The 23,514-nt window shown below is 36.9% G+C and overlaps 1 protein-coding gene across 1 annotated transcript in view; it reads left to right on the top strand.

Annotated features, from left to right (window-relative positions):
• Positions 1-23,514, top strand: part of phgdh (phosphoglycerate dehydrogenase) — a 722,740-nt gene that overhangs the window by 202,056 nt on the left and 497,170 nt on the right. The gene's annotated exons all lie outside the window — the stretch shown is intronic.

Raw genomic sequence — 23,514 nt, 5'->3', positions numbered from 1 at the left:
GTGCTACATTTGAGATCTGCTTCCTTCATGTTTGTCTCCGAGGCGGAGATTGAGGCACATTCTGACCAGGGCTAGAGCAAGCTGAACTGCCGCTCTAGGCAAGAGATGATCACGCCGCCCTCAACCCGAAATTGAAAACGGAACTGACCGGTTATCAAATTGAAGACCAGTTAACAGATGGGGTGCTGGGTCGCGGACATAACTGAGGACGTGGGTGTCTATTCTGCTGTTCTAGGCGGTCGCCTAGGTCACCGCTATGGATGTGCCGGCTCTGACGCCCCATTCACACGGGGCTCTAGTGTCAACGCTTGACTGAAGGCATGTCTGAAGTTGGGGCTAATGCAATCGACATAGCAGCGTCAGCCAATGAAATTCAGTCAGCATTAGGCCACTGTCTAGCTGGTGTATTTGCATACAGCGATTTGATTGGCTGACGCTTCTGTTGAGCTAGTCCCAACTTTTGCAGCAAGCAATGCCTCTGAAGCGGCACTGACAGATCAACAATGCAGTTTGGCAACACCTGACATCACCCATTCAAAGTGAATGGGAAGCGTTGAAGCTGACGCCCCGTGTGAATGGGGCGTGACAGACACATGAGAGCAGTGGGTGGGGAGAACTAGCATTAAAGGCACAGGCAGCAAAAACAGCTACTAGATGCTCAGAGCTGAAAATTACTAACTTGCGAAAGGTATAATAAATAATCTGAGCTGTAAATTTACAGACACATTCTGAAGACACAAAAGACTTGTCTTAAATTTTGGAAAAGGGTTAAAATAGGTGCCCTTAAAAAACGTATTTATATATATATATATATATATATATATATATATATATATATATATATATATATATATATATATATATATATATATATACATACACATAGCGCTGCTCGATTTTGGGAAAAATTATAATCACAATTATTTTGGTCATAATTGTAATCACGATTATTTAAAACGATTATCAGTTGAAGTCAAAATTAATCGCCCTCCTGTAAACTCTTTTTATATATAAATATTTCCCAAATGATGTTTAACAGAGGAATTTTTCACAGTATTTCCTGTAATATTTGTTCTTCAGGAGAAAGGCTTATTTGTTTTATTTCGGCTACAATAAAAGCAGGTTTAAATATTTTGAAACCTATTTTAATAGCTCAATATTATTAACCCCTTTAAGAAATATATATGTTTGATTTTTTTCTTTTGCAGAAGAAACTACTGTAATACAATGACTTGCCTAATTACACTAATTAAGCCTTTGAATGTCACTTTAAGCTGAATACTAGCATCTTGACGAATATCTATTGTACTGTCAGCATAGCAAAGATAAAAGAAATCAGTTATTAGAAATGAGTTATTAAATCTGTTTTGTTTAAGCTGTGCTTTAAGCATCTTCACTGTAAGAAAAAAAAGCTACAAAAGTCCTTCAGTCAAGAGCAGTGAGGGATTTTCTCCTTTTTTGGTTTGATTAATAATAAAAACAGGCTGCAGCAGGAATATTGCGCGCTGTCACTTTAAGAGAAGAACTGTTCTGATTTATGGTTTCTCTTTCACATGTCTTTTGATTCTCAACTTGTTTGTTTATTACACAAGTGAGGGTTAATATGAATAATCACTAAACACCGCTGTCTGACACAAATGTGCATGCATTTGACCATTGAGCCTGTCCGAGGATAAGCGGGCGCGCACACACACAACAGCGCGTGCTCTTTCGGGCTTTTAAAAATATGAATGATGCGCATCCCGTGCTGCAAAAGTGACATTACAGCACATGCTTTTAGTCATTTTCACGCGGAACTTAGCATTGCAGAGCAGCAAATGAGTACAACTGTAAAGGCGGTATATGATACAATAATCGCTTATCTCGATTAATGGTTTTTCATAATCGTTAGGAGCCAAAATCGAAATCAAAACCGGATTTTCGTTTAATTGCACAGCCCTACTTATACATTGTTATTTCAAACTACTAAAATGCCAATATATTAATATTAACGTTGATTTAGGATGCAACACAATAGACACAATAATTTTGGGGTTGGAAATACTAAACAAAGCATACCAAGGCTACAAGAATCTGCTTATACAGGATGTTCAGGAATAGTTGGATGTACACAGCTTTTACAAATAAAACCTCCTCCAACATATACAGTACATGTTTATTTGCATATCTGTATATGGTCTACAACTCCCTCAGATGCATGCAGTAAACATCCAAAAGTATAATAATACACGTATACATTTTAGATACCATTTTTAAAATACAATAGAATGCTTAAAGATTCTGAAATTGCTTATAGATTATTGATGTTTACGTCTGGGTTGGTGCTGTATATCACGGTGCAAAAACCTATGTTTTCAGTATGTTTTCTTCTATTTTAAAGACTTCACTATATCTCATATATATCATACATAATAATATTTCAAACTAAAATGTCACTTTGTTAAACTGTAGAGTTGAATTTTTTCGTCAAAGCAGAGATCAACATCCTATAATGCAATTCACAACCGTAAATAAACAGAAAACGCTTGTGAAATAGTTTGCAGAAATGACAAACACAGTATGGTATGTGGAAGTAGTAAAGGATTTGTTGCCAAATGTAGAATTGTTAAGTAAGTTGTCAATTCTGAGTCATTAAAGCTTTTTGAAAGGTGCGTAAGAATGATGTTTGACTCATAAATTTTTACAACATCTTCAGGTCATGTTTACTTTTAACATCTAATGAAAAAAGTAAAGGGTGGCACAGCGGTTAGCACTGTTGTCTCACAGCAAGAAGGTTGCTAGTTCAAGTCCCAGCTGGGTCAGTTGGTATTTCTGTGTGGAGCATGTTCTCTTCATGTTGGTGTGGGTTTCCTCTGGGTGGTCTGGTTTCCCCCACCGTCCAAGGCCATGCCTACAGGTGAATTGAAAAAACTAAATTGGCTGTAGTGTATGAGTGTGTGTGTGTGTGTGTGAATTTCTAATCCCACTGAAAGAAATCTTGTCCCGTCATACTCTCAGACCAAAGTTAAAATAAACTCCTGTTTAAAATGACTCCCGCTCCTGTACCACTCCCATATATATTTTTTCACTTTTTGTCCTTAGGTAAAACATAGGGCTCTATTTTGACGGTCCATGCGCAGAGTGCAAAACTCAGGGCGCAAACGCTTTCATGGTGTGTCAGAACGCATTTTTGCTAATTTAAGGATTATCCGCTTTGCGCCATGGCGCATGGTCTAAAAGGGTTGAGTTTATTTTCTTAATGAGTTATAGGTGTGTTTTGAGAATAAACCAATTAGAGTCTCATCTCCCATTCCCTTTAAGAGCCAGCTGCGTCGCGCCAAGAGCGCATTCGCTATTTACAGGACGCAAAGTAAGTCTAAGTGGAAAATCTGAGCATTTCACAAGCAAACAGTTAACAGTTTTTAAACAGAAAACTGTTAAACAGAGCATCTACTGCGTGAGAATGAGAGATAATAGATCACTTTCACTTTCGCACTTGGATAGGGAAACCTTTACGCACAGACATCAATTAGCCTATAAATAATTAATTGCGTTTGTTAAGCGCAAATATTTGTTTCAAAACTATTTCTAAATTCAGTTCTAAATTCCAGCAAACGAATAAATGAACAATAATATTGAAGTGTGCTCAAAAACCTGAGTTATATCCTAAAACACATGCTGTGCCCCATATGGTCTAAAACCTGACAGGTGGGCAAATCTAAGCTTGTTTTTAATAAAACAAATATAAATATGGATATAATAAATAATACTGCTAATAATAATAACATTATACAAAAGCAAATTGTTATGAATGAACTGAAAAAGCCTCTCGAGATGAAGAAGACATAAAAGCAGAGATTTTTCATATTTATGTAGGCTAGAAAATAATATGTTTTGTAATATTTTAATCCTTTATATTTATATTCTATATCTATTCTTATTGTATCCTATATATATCCTTAATATTTAAATTTTTTCATATGTAAAGATATTTGCCTATTGCTCTCTTGTGCGTATTAAGCAGTGTGTAAGCGAGGCGCAACTCTGCGCCAGAGTTTAGACCGGGTTAGTTTTGGTCTAATGAAAAATTTATTATAGTTTCTCAAAATAGCGACGCGCCAGCGGTCCGCCTCAGAACGCCTTCCTTTTTAGACCAGAACGCCTATGGGCGCACAAATGAGCGCTAATGCATTTGCTATTCAAACAGCGTAGCACAACGCCTCAAAATGACTCTTGCGCCAAGCTGAAACTAGCAAAAGACTATTGCGCCGCACCTTGCGCCACATTGCGCCGGGTGTATGATAGGGCCCATAGTATTTGATTTTATCTGCTCCTATATCTTGTTTTAGACCAGCTGTTGAGTCTCTTTTTCTAGAGTTTTTGGAGATCAGTTACAGTAAATAAAAGAAAAAAAAAGTACATAATTCACACCAAGATTCTTAGTAAAACATGTGGCTGTATGCATTATATGCATCCTAAATACATGAACACTTTCTCTTTTTTTAATAATTGTATTTTATTGGATTTTTCAAGAACAACCACAAAGACACACATACATATATACACACATACACAAACACACACAACACTAGGCACTGTCTCGAACAAATCCCATACAATGAGTCAATGAACAAATAACAATGACATCACAGTTTAGCAAGTGACAACAGAAAATAGAATAAAGAAGTAAAATTAAATAATTAAATATGTAAAATAAGTAAATTAAGTCTCTGAAGTATCCTCAGAGGTTGAGTGGCTGGTTTGCTCGTCTAGATAGTTTAAATTTATTAATCTCTATTTTTCAATATAATGAGTCCTCAAAAATCTCAGTCTTTCAATCTGTATTACCGAAGTCATGTCTGCAATCCACATTTGAAATGTAGGAGGTGAAGATGACTTCCAATGTCGAAGCAAAAGCCTTTTGGCCACAATCATACCTAAAGACAAAGACTGCTGGAGGCCATGTGGGAGATGAGAAATGTGTTGTGAATATCCAAAAATAGCAAGTTCTGCATCAGGTGGTAAAGATTTGACATAAGCTTTAGAGTACCAATCATACATGAACACTTTCAGTTTGATTCTGGTTTTATAGAGAAAGTTAGGCACATGAAAAGTTAACAGCAGATATTCCAGTCCTTGTCACTCACCACCATACATGCAATAGGTCTTCTAGTTTCAGTTCAGTTTATTAAATTTTAATTAGGATGAAAACACTGAACCTTTGACGGTTGCGAACCATTTTGTTGGTCAGATGATATTTAACGAAAAGATGCTTGGCTTATTCTTTCCCGAGTTTGTATTGCAAGTGTGCCTTTTCAGACTGCTCGTCCCTCAGTCACTGGTGTATGGACTAAGCATGTTTTACAAGAAGCATACAGCGTGCCATCACCATCACAGTTTACTCTCATGAACTTCATTAATATTTCAGACATCCTGACTAGTTCTGTTAAAATAATAGACTTTTCATTACTTCTGACTTTGCGCTGCAAAACTTTTTATCACCACATTAAGTTCTCTGTGGGTTCCAGCGCTGATGGCTTCTGGGTCATGTAGTTCTTTTTTAATTGTGTTACACAGTAATCGTATAGACGAATGACTAGTTTGTAAACATTCAGGATGCGTGCAGCAAGGTTACAGAAAAAAACCCCCGGGAGTGCTAGCATTTACAACAAGGGAATGACATCCGATGTGGTACAGAGTTTTTTGTTGTATTAGAGATAAGTTATATTGATTACATATTATATATATCATTTACATAATGCTTTCAGCATATTATAACAGTTTTTCACCCAGTGATAAACACAGTGATTCAGCAAAATTAACATTAAAGTGAGTGGCGTTCATCTGACAGGTCCATTTGTGATAACACCTTCCCAATGGATATTGGATAAGACGAAATGCCCAAGCATCCAGCCCCAAATATACAACTATCTCATTGAAACTCCAAGTTTTTTTACAAGAGAGAAGTTAAAGGCCTACAAGTCTTTGGATGCCAACAGTGTTGTTCTGTGTGGTCATGTGCAAGAGATAATGCTCCATGATTACCAAATTCAACACGCTGTATTGCTAAAAACAGAGGTTCTGCCTAGCCAAAGACAAGGATATAAGATTGAGCTATACAAGGCCTGCATGTAATCATCAACAAGCAAAACAACTGCATTCTGACAGTGAACTTTACACCTGTACGGCAGGATATGTGAACTTACATTTTTACATGTCATTCTAAGCATTCAGTGTCCGCAGTTTAATTCACCATATTTAACATTTTTTTTCTGAAATCATTGCTCCAATCAAAAATGATTAATGTGTATGATTCAGCATAGCGTGAACTCTACAGAGTCCAGCATTTTTAATTAGGTCCTCACTCATTCAGCTCTTATGATGGCTGCTCGAATTTAGCATTCTTCCGCACAACATGACATGTTTGCTATTGCAACCTGTCGTTTTTTTTTGCAATCGGTATACACGGTTGAACCCATGTGACGTCATGTGTGATGTGCTTGGTAATTCCTCTAATAAAAGGAAACTACAAAATGGCGATGCATTTTTTTGTCATCTTTTTATTGGTTGAATCCCGCTCCTGTCTGCTTATTCTTATTCTGTACCATGGGTTTCCTGAAAAAATGTCGCCCTCTAGTGTGAATGTGAGAGTGTGCGTTTTAACAATATTGGGTTGCAGCTGAGAGGGCATCTGCTGTGCATATTCTGAAATAGTTGGCAGTTCATTCCGCTGTGGAATGTTGATTTATTAGGGGTCGCCACAGTGGAATGAATCGCCAACTTTTTTTTTTCTGTCTCAGTAAATATTAGAATAAAAATGTAAGCATATTAAGCTTATAAAATTTAGGATGTGGTTTGCCTGTGAAAGTAGTAAAGTATAAGTTGTAATGTAGAAGTGATGTAGACAATGCGTAACATGTGTGTTTAAATATAAGAACAATGTTTGACTCATAAATCATAATAATACCTTCAGGTCAGGTATAATTTTAATAGCTTTTCTTTAGCAAAATTGGGGTTGGTCTCATGTAGTTAGTTCATTCATTTGTTTTATTTTTGGCTTATAATAATCAGGGATTGCAACAATAGAATGAACTGCCAACTTATCCATATGTTTTACATAGTTAATGCCCTTCCAGCCACAACCCATCGGTGGGAAACACCCATACACTCTCATTCACACTCATACGCTACTAGTTTATTCAATTCACCTATAGCACATGTGTTTGGGCTTGTGAGGGAAACTGGAGCACCTGGAGAAAACCAACACCAACCCTGTGAAAACATGCAAACTCCACACAGAAATGTCAACTGCCCTCTCCTAGGCTTAAACCAGTGACCTTCTTGCTGTGAGGCGACAGCGTTACCCACTGCGCCACCCTTTTTCAGTTAGTAACCACAGTAAATAACACATGTACTTTTCATTAAACTTGTCAATTATTTTTTGTCTCATATTTTAATCTTAACATTTAATCTACTTTTTTTTTTTACTCATTAAAGTAAACATACTTATATAGGCGGCACAGTGACTCAGTGGTTAGCACTGTCACAGCAACACCTCACAGCAAGAAGGTCACTGGTTTGAGTCCCGGCTCGGTCAGCTGACATTTCTGTGTGGAGTTTCTCCTACAGTCCCAAGATATGCGCTATAGGTGAATTGAATAAACTAAATTGTCCGCAGTGTATGAGTGTGTGTGTGTGTGTGTGTGTGAATGAGTGTGTATGGGAGTTTCCCAATACTAGGTTGCAGCTGGAAGGGTATCCGCTGCGTAAAGCATATGACGGAATAGTTGGCGGTTCATTCTGCTGTGGCGATCCCTGATAAATAAGGAACTAAGCCGAAGGAAAATGAATTGATAAATTGTAGACGTCACTGTGGAGCAGTGGGTAGCACGATCGCCTCACAGCAAGAAGGTCGCTGGTTTGAGCCTCAGCTGGGTCAGTTGGCATTTCTGTGTGGAGTTTGCATGTTCTCCCCATGTCAGCATGGGTTTCCTTCGGGTGCTCCGGTTTCCCCCACAGTCCAAAGACAGGCGCTATTGGTTAACCAGGCAAGCTTAATTGTCCATAGTGTATATGTGTGAATGAGTGTGTATGGATGTTTCCCAGGGATGGGTTGCAACTGGAAGGGCATTCGCTGCGTAAAACATAAGCTGGATTGTTGGCAGTTCATTCCGCTGTGGCGACCCCAGAGTAGCAAAAGGACTAAGCCAAAAAGAAAATGAATGAATGAATGAATTGTAAAACAGTGAAAAAAAGAAACAAAAAGAGAACAAGTAATGAAACAGCCCACAATAAATAAACAAATAAATATATGAACAGTAAAGTAAATTTATAAAAAAATAACTAAGTAAATAACAAAAATAAAAATATGACAAAAAGTAAAACAAATATCCACCGGTGTTCTGAACAATAAATATTGTAGTTAATATATTTATATAATATTTTAAAATGCTAATAGCTTGATTTTTGTTGGGCTGAATTTAAACAAATTATGTTTAGCTATGATCAACTTAATTTGTTTAAATTCGGCCTAAATAAATAGTTTGCAACCACTTACCTTAAAAAAAAAAAGTTAATCCAATAAAAAAAAAAATTCACTATGGTTTAGCTCCTTAATACTTCTTGAGAACACATCCTGTTCAGATTCTTTTAATAATAAGTTTTAAGAAATACTTTGCTTCACCTTGTCTTCAAAATAAATTCTTGTAGGATAAACAGTTTCCCCTCATGGCCACAAGAGGACAGCAGATGCCGTTTGAAACCCGTTCAACGTTGTGAAGTATTGAAGGATACTGCAAGTTAACGAGAATTATTTACATTATTTATCAAATTATCCATCAATTGTATTTTATTAACGTCCACCCCTACCTTAACCCTAAACCCGGCAATCACGGTAATGTAAAAACAGTAATTATACTGAGTACTATTGATATTTATTAAAAGGCTCATGTTAGACTCATATTAAAGGATCACAGTGCAGATTCAAACTAATATTTAATAGTCATTTTATGTCTATACACTTCGACAGTATCTATCAAAAACTATATTTTACCAATTTGTTCACAAGTTTTATTACTTTAAAATTTAATTTATAGGCGACGTGGTGGCGCAGTAGGTAGTGCTGTCGCCTCACAGCAAGAAGGTTACTGGTTAGAGCCTCGACTGGGTCAGTTGGGGTTTCTGTGTGAAGTTTGCATGTTCTCCCGACATTCGCATGGGTTTCCTCCGGGTGCTCCGGGTTCCCCCACAGCTTAAAGACATGCGGTACAGGTGAATTGGGTAGGCTTAATTGTCCGTAGTGTATTAGTGGTAATGGATGTTTCCCAGAGATAGGTTGCAACTGGAAGAGCATCCGCTGCATGAAACATGCTGGATAAGTTGGCTGTTCATTCAGCTGTGGCGACCCCAGATTAATATAGGGACTAAGCCGACAAGAGAATGAATGAATGAATTTAATTTATATATAATTTATATTATGTTTCTAATAAATATCTAGTAAGTAGGATGGCATAGTGGCTCAGTGGTTAACACAGGAACACAGGAAGAAGGTCGCTGGTTTGAATCCTGGCTGGGCCAGTTGGCATTTCTGTGAGGAGTTTGGATGTTCTCCCCGTGTTGGCGTGGGTTTCCTCCGGGTGCTGCGGTTTCCCACACAGTCCAAAGACGTGCGCTATAGGTAAACTAAATTGGCCGTAGTGTATATGTATGTGAGAATGTAAGAGTGTATGGCTGTTTCCCAGTACTGGGTTGCAGCTGGAAAGGCAACCGCTGTGTAAAACATCTGCTGGAATAGTTGGTGGTTCATTCCACCGTGGCAACCCCTGATTAATAAGCGTTTAAGCCAAAAAAAATTAATTAATTAATTAATCTATTAAGTTTAGGTCAGAAAAGCATATGTAGTTTCATATCTGTTATTCTGAATGGTGAAGAAATAATAATAAATTCAGTTTAATTCACCTTTGTTTGTATAGCGCTTTTACATTGTAAATTGTAAATTGTGTCAAAGCAGCTTCACTTAGAAGAATAATATTTAATCTAAATTTTGACATATCCTTTTCACAAAGGCTATTTGAAATATTAAAGTAGCCTTTTTACTGTAATGTTTGGACAACAAAATGGGATTATATACACACACATATATTTATATATTTGAACTCAATTATTTATTGTTCCAAACCAAATATTTAACTAACATAACTATGAAGTAAAACACAAAACACAGTGCAGTTAGGCCTGTCATGATATCAATATATCGACGTATTGCAGAACACATGGACATGACCTCAATCATTTTTGGTGGAGGATTTTTTATCGCCCATACATAAAAAACAATTTTAGCAACATTTTAGCTGATTGTGCAGCATCTCTATCTCTGTTGGAGGTGTCAGTGTCAGTATGTGGGTTTCATGTGGGTGTCTGACAGCTGAAAATAGATCTGGTAGCAGATATCACAGCCTCTGTTACTTTTTATCTTGCACTTTTTTTGTAAACATTTATTATTAATATTTGTTTAGGAAATGTGTTTTTATATTCTGATTCCAGTGCCTAATTAACAAACTGTTAAAATGATTGTAATTAAAATAAATATACTTAAGACTAAAATATTAAGTGTTCTTTGAAAGACTGTGTTTGCATTGATGCTATTATATTATTTATTGTCATTCTGGCGTTATATAATGAGTGGCATAAAATGGTCTTACATGGCATAGATTCAACAAGGTACTGGAAATATTCCTGACATTTTGCTCCATATTGACATGATAGCATCACAAAGTTGCTGCAGATTTGTCAGCTGCACATCCATGATGCGAATCTCCTTTTCCTCCACATCCCAAAGGTGCTCCATTGAATTGAGATCTAGTGACTGTGGAGGCCATTTGAGTGGACCTCATTGTCATGTTCATGAAACCAGTCTGAGATGATTCACGCTTTATGACATGACGCGTTATCCTGCTGGAAGTAGCCATCAGAAGATGTGCACACTGTGGTCATGAAGAGATTGACATGGTCAGCAACAATACTTAGGTTGGCTGTGTTGTTGACACTGCTCAATTGGTGCTAATGGGCCCAAAGTGTGCCAAGAAAATATCCCCCACACCATTACACCACCACCAGGATGGATCCATGCTTTCATGATGTTGATGCCAAATTCTGACCCTACTTTCTCAGCAGAAATCGAGACTCATCAGACCAGGCAATGTTATTCCAATCTTCTGTTGTCTAATTTTGGTGAGCCTGTGCGAATTGTAGCCTCAGTTTCCTGTTCTTAAAAGAGTGGTCTTCTGCTGCTGTAACCCATCTGCTTCAAGGTTTGATGTGTTGTGTGCTCAGAGATGCTCTTCTGCAGACCTTGGTTGTAACGAGTGGTTATTTGAGTTACTGTTGCTTTTCTATCTGCTTGAACCAGTCTGGCCATTCTCCTTTGACCTCTGGCATCAAAAAGGCATTTACACCCACAGAACTGCTGCTCACTGGAGATTTTCTATTTTTCTAACTATACTATGAAAACCGCAGGGATGGTTGTGCATGAAAATCCCAGTAGATCAGCAGTTTCTGAAAATATTCAGACCAGCCTGTCTGGCACTAACAACCATGCCGCATTCAAAGACACTTAAATCACCTTTCTTCCCCTTTCCGATGCTCATTTTGAACAGCAGCAGATCATCTTGACCATGTATACATGCCTAAATGCATTGAGTTGCTGCCAAGTGATTGGCTGATTAGAAATGTTTGTTAACAGGCAGTTGGACAGGTGTACCTAATAAATTTTGGTAAAATATATCATACAACAAAAAATAGATATCATGACAGGCCTGAGTGCAAAATGATGATTTGAGAACAAAACTACATTTAAATCTGACACTGTGCAGGCTGCACTCGTATTAAAATTATATTTAAAAAAAATACAAAGTAATTGAGTGAACAGTTTATTTATAGATCTATCTTATCATACAGCCCCAGTTTCACCACTCACAGTTTAGTATCTTCCCATGACAACTTAATTTGTTAGTATAATTAAAGATGTTTTATGAAAAGAGAAGTACTTTAACGGTATGCAGCGTGACTACTGAATGTGTGATAAAGCACTGTTTGCATGCCATAAACATTTTTTATCTTTGCCATATAGGCCACAAATCCAGAGATGCGGAAAACTCAGGAGTAAACAAAGCACTGCAGACAAACATTGTAGTAGAGCTTTTACCTTCTTCGCCAGAGCAAAGATGTAAGATGAACTACTGACAAACAATCAAAAGTAAATTTTTTAACAGAATCCAACCCAGGCTCATTCTGAAATTGGACCAATATAGACATTTCTAGAGAGCGGCAAATACATCCCAGGAGCTGCAAATTTTTGCAGTTTTTGTTTTAACCAGAGGCCGCTGTGTACGCTTTTTGAGATCTCAAATTTCTCTTGCGAGTGTCATTCATACCTGCTGTTCTCACTTAAATCCACCAGATGCCACTGCGGAATGACTGGCTGACTGACCCACTCTCCTCCTTCCTTAAACCCAACCAATAGTGTTTTCAAAAGCTCGATTGGCCCGCCCACCCACTTACTTAAACCCAACACACAGTTTCAAAAGCAATCCAGAAAAAGAAAAGCACTCGCCTGATTTTTATTATGTTTCAGATTTTACCACATTCTCACCATGTTATTTAATTGTTTAATTTATTTTTTGGCTTCTGTTTTTGTCTTACCCACTTTCTAAAAACCATTCTTCACCAGACTTGAACATTGTCGTCGGGGTCAACTCCTCTCTGTCACGAGTGGGGGAGAATGACACAACGCAAAAAATCCAGTGCAGCAATTTATTCTAACAAACACTAAGGTTTCCAAAAAGACAAAGTTTTCCCAAAAGACAAAGCTTTCCAAAACTTGCACAGAACTATAAGCAGGATGCAAATCTAGTCCAAACGAGAGAACAGGCAAAAATCCAAAAACGAGTAAATACAAAAAACAGGGTAGGAGTGCTGAAGAGTGCTAACAAAAACAAACACAAAACAGGAATCCAAGAATTATCAAAATACAAAAACTAGATGACCAGACGTAAGGAGCTAACAAAATCCTAAGGCAACTAAAACAGAGAACAAGAGGGTTTATAAAGACAGGACTAAATTATTAAACACGAAACAGCTGTAACATAACACAATCAGTAATACAAGGATTATGGGAAATGAAGTGAAACTACAAAACAAACTAGTGCCCTCAAGTGTCCAAACTAGGGCACTGCAACAGGTGTGACACTCTCTGTGTCTCAAGTCCACCAACGTTCATGGCGAGCTACTGGACAAACTGGTAACAGTGGGAAAGCTGTTCATACAGAGGTAAGCGATCAGCTGGTAAGCACAAAAAGGAATGGTGTAATACCACCCCTTAGCGTTCGCTTTGAAAACTGAATGTAGCCATACGTACGTCTGGCTACATAATTCACGATCTCCAGAAATGAATATAGGGCTACGTTTTTAGAATGAGCCAATGTTGTCAGAATCACTGCTGAACTGAATCGTGACATTAGAGATTATGGAAATCTGATAAAAGCATGGAGTAGAAATAAAACTACATATTTAAAAAGGATATTCAGGAATTACTGCACTTTTAAACTACCCACAATACAGATTAAAGGGCCATAAAACTCCCCTCTTTTGGTTCAAGTCGAGCTTAGAAATTTTTCCAAAAATGCTCCGAGATGGGTGTGGAGCTCTGAGAGCAGAGGGAGAAGTGGACATGGCTGGCAGAGCAGGGGAGAAAGAGGGGAGCGAACAACTGTTGTCTGACGGCTTACAAAATGAGACACAAACCGTGTGGAAGCCCAAGAGTTTATAGTTTACAAAGTTAAAATGCAATTAATTGCAAGTAATTTATTGCCCTGCATTTGTTATTTGTAGTTTCATATACACATAACCACAATTTGTTCTATCATTATGAAAATGTTTATATAAACACTATAAATGAAGAGGACTTCTCTCCTCCTCAATGCTCAGGTCTGAATGCAGACACAGTGGACAGCAGTGCAGCAGGTCTCTTGCCCTTTCTATTTCAACCATTAACCCTGCTGGTTGGTAATCTGGAGGATTTTAACACAGCAGCACAGATATGAGCGATGTGTCTGAACTCAACTGATAAAAGTCCACCATTCTCCAATTCTCGTACATCTCTCCTGACGAAAATGCTTGCTGCAAACCAACAGCTAAAAAAAACAGTGTAACAAACCCCGTGGATCATGGAAACAAACACATACCACCTGTGCCGTGTGCAGATTCGGTTTTACCCAGTCATTAGGTCTCACAGCTTGGTAGGTCACACCTTGCCTTCAGAAAGCATGTGCTCTCGTGAATAATTAAGAAGCAGGGTCTTCTCATAGAATAAGAAAACTCCACTATGAATAATAATGAGAAATCGACCCATCATCACTCCGCTAGCAGATTCGTGCTACGTCACCGATTTTCACCCTAATAATGATTTTAAACCTGGAAGATGAAATTAGCTAACAAAGGCTCAAAATGATCCAGTTTTCCCCACAATTAAAGCTAACAAGATACTAAAGCATGGCGTCCTTTTTAAATTATAGTCCGTCTGTAGGGAAATGCATGATTATCATTGGGATTGGAGAGGAGTGTGTTTTAATGCATATCAGCGCTGTCTGGTTTTGCTCAGAGAGAGGACTCTTATCTCAGAGGTGTAGATCTCACTGCTGCAGGCTTTTGCTTGTATAAATCTATGCTAGTCTTGCGTAAATCATTTTGACTCGCAGACTCAAGATGTGCCATTTCACCAGGAAATAAATCACAACTTTCACACCTGTTGATTTTTCACGCATAAACTGCAGAAAATTCCTTGGTGAGTGTTTGAGTTGTTTTCTAAAGTGTAAATATCTTTCATATTTCAAATGGGTAAATATTGAGTAAAATATGGACAAACATGTATGTTGGGTTTTATATAGTCCTAAAGATTTAAAGGGGACCTATTATGCCACTTTTTTCTAGATGTAAAATAAGTCTCTGAAGCCCCCAGAGTGTGGAGTTTTACCACAAAATAGCACTCAAGCAATGTTTTATAACTCTTTGAAGCCGCCCCTTTTAGGTTTTGATTTAAATTGTGCCGTTTTGGTGACTGTCACTTTAAAATCAAATGAGATCATACTCTTTTCAAAAGGGGCGGAGCTAGAAACGCTAATGCTTTATCATAGTGGCAGATTCAAAACAGGACTAATGTTATCTGTGTGAAAAACTGACAATGTCAAAAGAAGTGTCTCAGAAAAAGGCAGTCTATGGAGACTACAGTGTTCATTTGTGTATCCTAAACCTGCACATTTATAATGCCGCTTAGTCGCTGACATTATCTTCAGCAGGTACGGCAAGAAAACTCTCATGGCAAACAGCTGCTTCTCACTCAGGGCTGTTTATGCTAATGAGGGAGAAATGGCCACTAATGGGCGGGACTTTCCCCCTCTGATGACACGTACAAAGGGAGAATGTCAATCAAAGGGTTTCTGCAGACTGTTTTCATCACGTGTGATTTATAAAACATAAAATTAATTAACATTTGCTATTACAGAGGGGTTAAATTCGCACACTGTTGTAACACAATTGTGTTTAAACCCCTTATAAAAGTGATTTTTGCTTGATAGGTCTTTTTTAAGTAAAAACCTAAACACATTTTTTTGAGTGTACTTCATATTTGGGTAAAATATTGATAAACCCAGCAGTTAAATGACATTCTAAAATAGTATTTTACTCAGATTTGTTCAAATTGTATCTCTTTTTCAGAAAACATGAATTATTACGCTTTTATTTGAACTTATTCTACTTTATTTAAAAAAGAAATTATTACAATATTCTTTTATTACACTAATTTTTAACTTTAATCAATGCTGAGTTGTTTTAACCTAAATTTAGTTTTTTTTATTTTCATTTGTTTTATCGTTAATTTATTCATGAAGTCACTTAATTTTGATATAAATTCTGTATACTGTAACTTAATCCAAAAAAACCTTGAGAGAACCAAACTCAGTTCGGCACAACCATTTTAATTTCTCTGCTGGCCAAAAGTCTTGTGGTGAGCTGCAGTTTCACCAGTTGAGGCTGGAAGCTGGCCTCAGCGAAGACTCATCTGTCCCTGGAGCGTCACTGTAATCAGTCTCATACTCTCCACTCTCCCATGACCACCACAGCAGCTGCTCAGGATACGGCCTGGTCCCGGATATGGACACCTTGGGATCATCTCGTCGCTGGTCTTGGGTCCAATCAGTGACTCCGCATAATCTGAGGACCTCAGGATGAGGATCCCCAGGTGGAAATGGAGAATAAAGAGAATAATTAGCGTAGCTGCTGTACATATTGTATATAAACAAGATGTAGAAACTTGTGTGGAAACCCGCTAGGTGATGCATTGAGTGTATGCTTTACTAAACAGATAGGTCTTTAATCTAGTTTTGAACTGAGAGAGTGTGCCTGAGCCTCGGACATTATCAGGAAGGCTATTCCAGAGTTTAGGAGCCATAAAGGAGAAGGCTCTACCTCCCTTACTCGACTTTGCTATTCTAGGTACTACCAGAAGCCCTGAGTTTTGAGATCTTAAAGAGCGAGCTGGATTGTAGTGAGACAGAAGGTTGGTTAGATAAACAGGAGTTAGATTATTTAGAGCTTTATAGGTGAGAAGTAATATTTTAAATTCAATACGAAACTTAACAGGCAGCCAGTGTAAGGAGGATACAATTGGGGTGATATTTATCACATTAATAGTAACTTATAACAAACTGAACAAAAACAAACAAACATACAAAAAGTCTTAATTATTCTGTCAAACATATCCTGCAGGAAGTTTGGGGTAAAATGATAAAGAATTCAAAATGTAAAGCATGAACATTTCAGTATTTGAGTGAAAAGTCTCTTCCTTTGTGCATATAGAGAACATCCAGAGAACATCCTGATGGATCACTGGCAATAAATATGACTGAGAGCAGGACAAACAGGAAGAAAAAAAGATGAGTGGTATTGCTTTAGGTCTAGTGTATCTGATTTTGATCTGGTTACCTGTTCAGTATGCTTCTGATAAGTAAAATAATCAAATCTTAAATTCTGATCTGTAGCTACACTTCTGCTGTCATTGACGAAAGCGCCTTCACAATTGCTCTTATTGGATCTGGTTTTCAGAATGAAAGGTCACGGCAAAGTAAATGGCCTGAATCATCCTGGCCACATATGATGCATCTGCTTTTGGGAGTCGTGCAGATGGATTTTATGGTTCAAGTCAATATAATGAGCATTTGTCGAGAGATGAGAGTATTTGTCATGAAACCCTTTAAATTTCTGGTCACCGTCATTGGGAATCTCATGATCTTTTATTACCATTATGTAAAAACACACTTAGAAGAAAACAACAACAGCAATGGGATTTGTGTTTTGCTTGCATTTTTATTGTAGTGTTTTGATTGATTGATTGATTAGTGCTGGCCAAATATTAATCCCGATTAATTGGATCCAAAATAAAACTTGGTTTTGACATTATGTACAGTGTGTGTGTGTGTGTGTGTGTGTGTGTGTATATTTATATACACATATGTGTGTGTGCGTGTTTGTGTAACAGCTCTAATAGAAGTGAAATATGAAGCTAAGGCTTAAATCTGAAAGTGCACCGTGTTTAAATCTATTGATTCATAAAAGAGCCGACTCATAGTGCTTCAAATGAATCATCTTGATAACGAGTCTTTAGCCATTTTGGAGTGACGCTGATACAAAACTTAAGCCCCACCCAACTATTGCATCCGCAAACTTTGGTAAATTTAAACCCGCAGCCCCGCCCACAAACACTGTAGCAAAGAAAAAGAGGAAGACAAACACTGTAGCAGATCCAGGTTGAATCAAGTCGTGAAGACGCTGTGCTCAGCTGGATATTATTGGAAGTGTGAGGGGAAAGTTAGATGAAAGTTACCCAAAGATGAAACTGAAGAGTCAGTGGTTGAGGTTCATTTTTGCAAAAATACTTTAGCATTATAGCCCTCATTTTTCTGACGAGTGCTTTAGTAATCTGCATGCTTAAAACAGGGGATTCGTCATCCAATTGTTAAAGGAAGGATCAGAAAAGATTATTGATGTGTGGGACATTGTCAGAGCTTGACAGGAACTTGCCACTGTTTGGATTAATACTGAATGTGTGTCATGGTTGAGAACAGAGCAATTTGCTGGTGTTTAACTGCTTCTGGGGGACCGGGGTTTAGGTTCAGGGGTGAAGTGTTGGAATAAAACTGTTAAGAGCCAGGTACTATGGTGTTAGTAGCTACTTTAAGCATGTTTTGGGGGGTTGCTGCAATTAGGTCCTATACCAATGTTGGCAACCCGGGGGTTTCAGAGACCGTACCAAAATGCTGAGGACCGGGGGAGAGGCTGGTTGAAATTACGGGAGTTTTTCGCGATAAATAACAAAACGGGAGGGTGGCTGGAGATGGGTCTGAAATATGGGAGACTCCCAGGAAAAACAGGAGTGTTGGCAGGTATGCTCAAACATACACTTGGCACTCTGACTACTTCAGTATTGTTGATAAGCTGTGGTTAAAACAGAAAAAGGAAGGAAGGAAAAAAAGTTTATGGATACAACCAGAGCTTGCTTGTTTTTAAACAATATTTAAAATACGTATCTAAGAAATAAAATCTAAATTGTTTTTATTTTTGTTATTAATATATTATTGTATTATTAAACGTATTAAATTCTAATATATATATTTATTTATTTGTTTATTTATTTTTTGATAGGGCAAATAAAAATCTTTTCCATCTGGGCCATTTGAAAAATTCCTTAGTCCTTAGCCCTTTATGAGTCTAAAATTTCATTCATAAATGTCCTAAAAATGTCGTAAAAAGTCCATTTAACTCTGTGAAACCTGTAGAAACCCTTTAAAAGGAATGGCAACATTACAAAGTGGTAAATCCAACTGTTTTGAAATGTGTTGCAAGAACTAAAATTAGACTGTGTTCATTTAGAAAATTAAATCTAAATTAATAAGGAACACATTAAATAATATTTGTAGTATTGTCTGCAATAAAATACAAGTCAAAGTAAATTTAGAAATCACTAATTACTTTTTTTTTGGCGTTTTCCATACTGTCGCAACTTTTTCTGATTTGGGGCTGTATTTAATGAAGCCGAGTGTCTTCTTCATACTGGCCTGAAACGCTGAGTTGGTGTTTATTTAATGCTCTTCTAATAGGAACATATCTCATTTGTTATTCATATTTATAAACATAACATACCTTATGCAGAAGCGAGAGTGACTTTCCTCTCTCGATGAGAAGCTAAATAGAGACGCTCTCATCAAAACCTCAGAGACTGCAGGTCAAAGGTCAAATAAACGGTTCACTCAATTACTTATGTTTGTATTATTTGAAATTTATTTTTAATACAAGTGCAGCCTGCACAGTGTCAGATTTAGATATAGTTTCGTTGTCAAGTCATCTTGATGAACTGTGTGTTGTGGTTTGTTTCATAGTTATGTTAGTTAAATAATTTTTTTAAACAATAAATAATTGAGTTCAAATATACGTGAAAGTCCTATATTGTTTTTTTTTTTTTGCATCAAATGAAATATACAAACATTACAGTACAATTACAGTAATCAGGAGCTGGTCTGCTGCATTTAAAAGGCCTTTGTTTGCATTGTTCAGGATGAACACCAGAGTGTAAAGATGGCTAAATCTTTCCATAATATCAGACCCAGAGAACTGTTATGGAATTTCATGAGACAAGACAATAAGAATTGCTATGCAATTATAACAATAAAATTTCTAGTCTGAGTAGCAGACCTGCAAAAGAGCAAGTTCTTCAACTGCCTCAGTCATCCATTACGTGCCCCCCTCTCTGCCACCCCCATCACTTCTTCATTCAGAGCTCAGGTCACTGAGATTCCACATCTATAATCAAGAAATCACTCAGGTACAGTCATATAAGTATTTGGGAATTCACATAGACTGGTCTCTAACATGGGACACTCTCGTAAACTGAATCTGTGAAAAGCTTCACCAAAGACTGTATTTTCTACGAAGGTTATTGTTTTATGGTGTTGATGAGAAAATCATGTACTTATTTTATCAAGCTGTATTTGAAAATGTTATCAGGTGTGGTCTATCTACATGGTATGGCAATCTTAAATCTGAAATAATTTTTTTTTAAATATTATCAGAAATGCTACAAAACTAATAGGATCTGAAACTTTTACTAGTTTACAAACACTCTACGAGCAATGCACTCTGAATGAAGCGAAAAGAATTTTAAGTAACCCATCTTATGTCCTCTTTCCATTTTACGATCGTTTACCTTCTGATAGAAGTTATAGAGCTTTCCGCTGGAAGCGAAACAGACTTAAGAACTCTTTTATTCCAATGTCAATCAGACTGTTGAACACTGATCGATAATTTATGTAATTCTTTTGCATGTTGGCTTATTTTTAATTGTCATTGTATCAGAACCTGCTGAAGTGCTGTGTGAGTCCACAGAAAATGTCTTCTTGAGGGACAATAAAGTATACAAACAAACGAACCTCATCTTCACCCGCTTCATATGGTGTATCTTGTGAATCAGTAACTTTAACTTGCATGTTTGGTATAATTTCAAATGTCTCGGTGTGATTGATAAGTGGTCTCAATTTTTGAGTCGCTTGTTTTATGGTAATTATTGTCTGAGTTTGGGAAAAGTCCTACTGAAGTTTGAAATTGTCTGTCAATTATGAACTTTTTACTCCAGGTGCTGATTAGTTTTTAGGATAACATACGACCAGCAAGAGGCCTCATGAAGCTTTTGTTATCTTTAATTTATGGCTCTTTGTTCTGAGTTGAGTATTTAAAGGAAATGTCATTGGGATCTTATAACCAAGACACCCCATTGCAGCATCTCTGAGACATATGCTGCAACGTACTTCTCGGGTCAGGTATACATAACACTTTAATTTATCTTTGAGTAATGGATGTTGTATTTTTGCAGTATCATCTCTGAACTGGCTTTCTTTTAATATCTCTTATATCCAGTAGATTAAGTGGGGTCTGCGCTACCTTTATGATTTGACATGATTAGATTTTCATTTCTCGAGACGCATTTGACACTATGGAGTCATTTTGGCTAATCGCTGATATTAGCAAGTTGTAAGGAAGTGGCTAAATCAACTATTTTTTTAGGATGATTAAGCAGTTTGCAACGATGTATGCAAATCCCGGGGCGTGAAACTCAGAGGGGCGTTTGGTCCCTAATGAACATATAACTGAAGAGTATGGGATCAGATATAAATCGAAACTCTAAATTGAGTCATAAGTGATGAATGTGATCCATTCTTACAATTAGAAATACAGTCTAAATTTGATGGTCACTTAAAATTGGAGTCAAATTAAATTCTGAGCTAAAAAAACAAGTATAAATAAATTCTAATAAATAACTAGATTCTCTTCAGAAGCACTAGAAAAGGCTTACATGCATTTAACCTTCGACCAAGCTGTTAGTTTCGTCATTTGGGCTAATAGATGGACTTCTACAAGAGTCAGCGTCTAACTTCTCACTTGCGTCCACCAGCCTGTTCTTCATTGTTTGTATTCTTTGTGGTTCAGTTTTTTCATGTGTCGCTTTGTTGTTAAGCTAAGTTTTTTTGTAGCCTACTTTACCTGATTATCTGGAAGTTGAACGATCTCTATGAGTATTGAATTATCAGATAAAAGTTTTTGTTTTGCTAATTGCTAACATTGTTTGCGAGAACTCTAGCAACTCTGATTAGAATAGTGTTTTGTGTTAGTTTATGGAGTAATTGCCACCCTTGTAGTTTTGATTTGAATAGTTTAAGTAGTTTAGTTAAGCGTTGGATAAGTTGAAGATTTTGGTTTTGGTTCTAGGTTTTTCTTTGGTTAATTAGTTTAGTGGGTTGAGGTTTAGTTAGATTTTTTTGTTTTATTTATTTCTTTGTTTTGCCAGCACTCCACCATGGAGAGTCCAAAAACCTTTTTGTATGAGGAACTACTTTCTTCCGCTATTCATTCACATCTGCAGCTGACGTCAGAACAGCAGAAGCCTTTACTAATTTGCCAATGTCATTTTAGAGCTAGTATTTGAATGATTCTTTAGAGTAGTGTCTAAAGTGATGACAAAACAGCTGATTTTGGTCACATTTTAACAGTATAAGGCTGAACTGTATGAAATAAACTGCTAGCTGCAATCTAAACAGCTACATTCTCGACTAAAAAAGCCTCAAAAGTACATTATGTTGTCCAACAGCTGCAATACTTGTCAAACAGAGTGTTCTCTGCTTTTTGCTGTACGTGGGTGGAGTAATACACAAAGGTGATGAGGTAAGAGGCGGTACGAGTGCTGTTACTGGCAGAATATTGCATGGCTATCAACCAATCAGATTCAAGAACCAGACAGGACTGTTGTGTGTGTGTGTGTGTGTGTGTGTGTGTGTGTGTATATATATATATATATATATATATATATATATATATATATATATATATATATATATATATATATATATATATATATATATATATATATATATAAAGAATAATTATTCATATAGTAAATTTGAAAGTAATAAAACTTGTGGACAAATTGGTAAAAACTAGTGTTTTGAAGGATATCGCCTTAATGTAAAGATATAAAATGCCCATTAAATTTTAGTTTGAAGCCGCACTATGATCTTTTAATAATATCCTGTCGCTTTAGGTTTAAATGAGATTGTGCTCTTTAAAAAAAAAAAAAAGGCCTATGTGTCAGCATAGTGGCAGATTCAGAACTCAAATGGCAGACGGCTGCTTTTCACTTAAGGCTGTCTACGCTAATGAGGGAGAGATCATCACTAATGGGCGGGGCTTTCCCCCCCTCTGATGACACATTTAAAGGGAGAATGTCAATCAAAGTGTTTTTACAGACTGTTTTTATGAAGTGTGATTATAAAAAAAAATAGGATTAATTCTATTAGATGCTGGTTATATTCACAGAACTGTGTTTAAAACCTTTATAGTGAGTTTTGCATAATAGATCCCCTTTAAGATTGGCAGTATTAGTTTGCTTTCTGTGATCAGCGCAGCTGAAAATATTGGGTAACGGAAGTGAAGAGATAAAATTGTGTGAGGGAGTGTTTGTGTTTTTTTTTTTTTTTACACTTTTGACCTTCCTCAGCTTCTATTTCCAAACTATGGGGAACAGAGAGTCAGACTGAGAGGCTTAACAAATACTATCGTCTTTATATAAATGCACATGTGAGTAATGATCAACATTAGAGTCTAGTTGCCAATGTTTGTAGTGAACTTACTGAAATATTCCCAGGGGACTCAATGTTTTTCACATTTTACCATCAGGACAGCTCGATTAGTCTTTATATCTCTTGTTTATAGTTGCTTTGTGATTCAAGCTCTTTTTCTTGTTGCTCACACTGACATTATGCAAACACACATGATATTTAAGTGCATTTCTTGTCCTTGTGAATACACCGAAGGACAGTTTCTGGGAATGAGCGTATGAGAAAGAGCTTTAAAAAACCAAGTCTTATCTTAGTGACAAAAATA

The sequence above is a fragment of the Danio rerio genome, chromosome 9 (genome assembly GCF_052040795.2).
Source record: "Danio rerio strain M-AB ecotype USA chromosome 9, GRCz13ab, whole genome shotgun sequence".
In the NCBI taxonomy this organism is placed as follows: Eukaryota; Metazoa; Chordata; class Actinopteri; order Cypriniformes; family Danionidae; genus Danio; species Danio rerio.
Note: the sequence above shows the minus strand (reverse complement) of the source record. Positions and strands in the feature narration are given on the sequence as shown.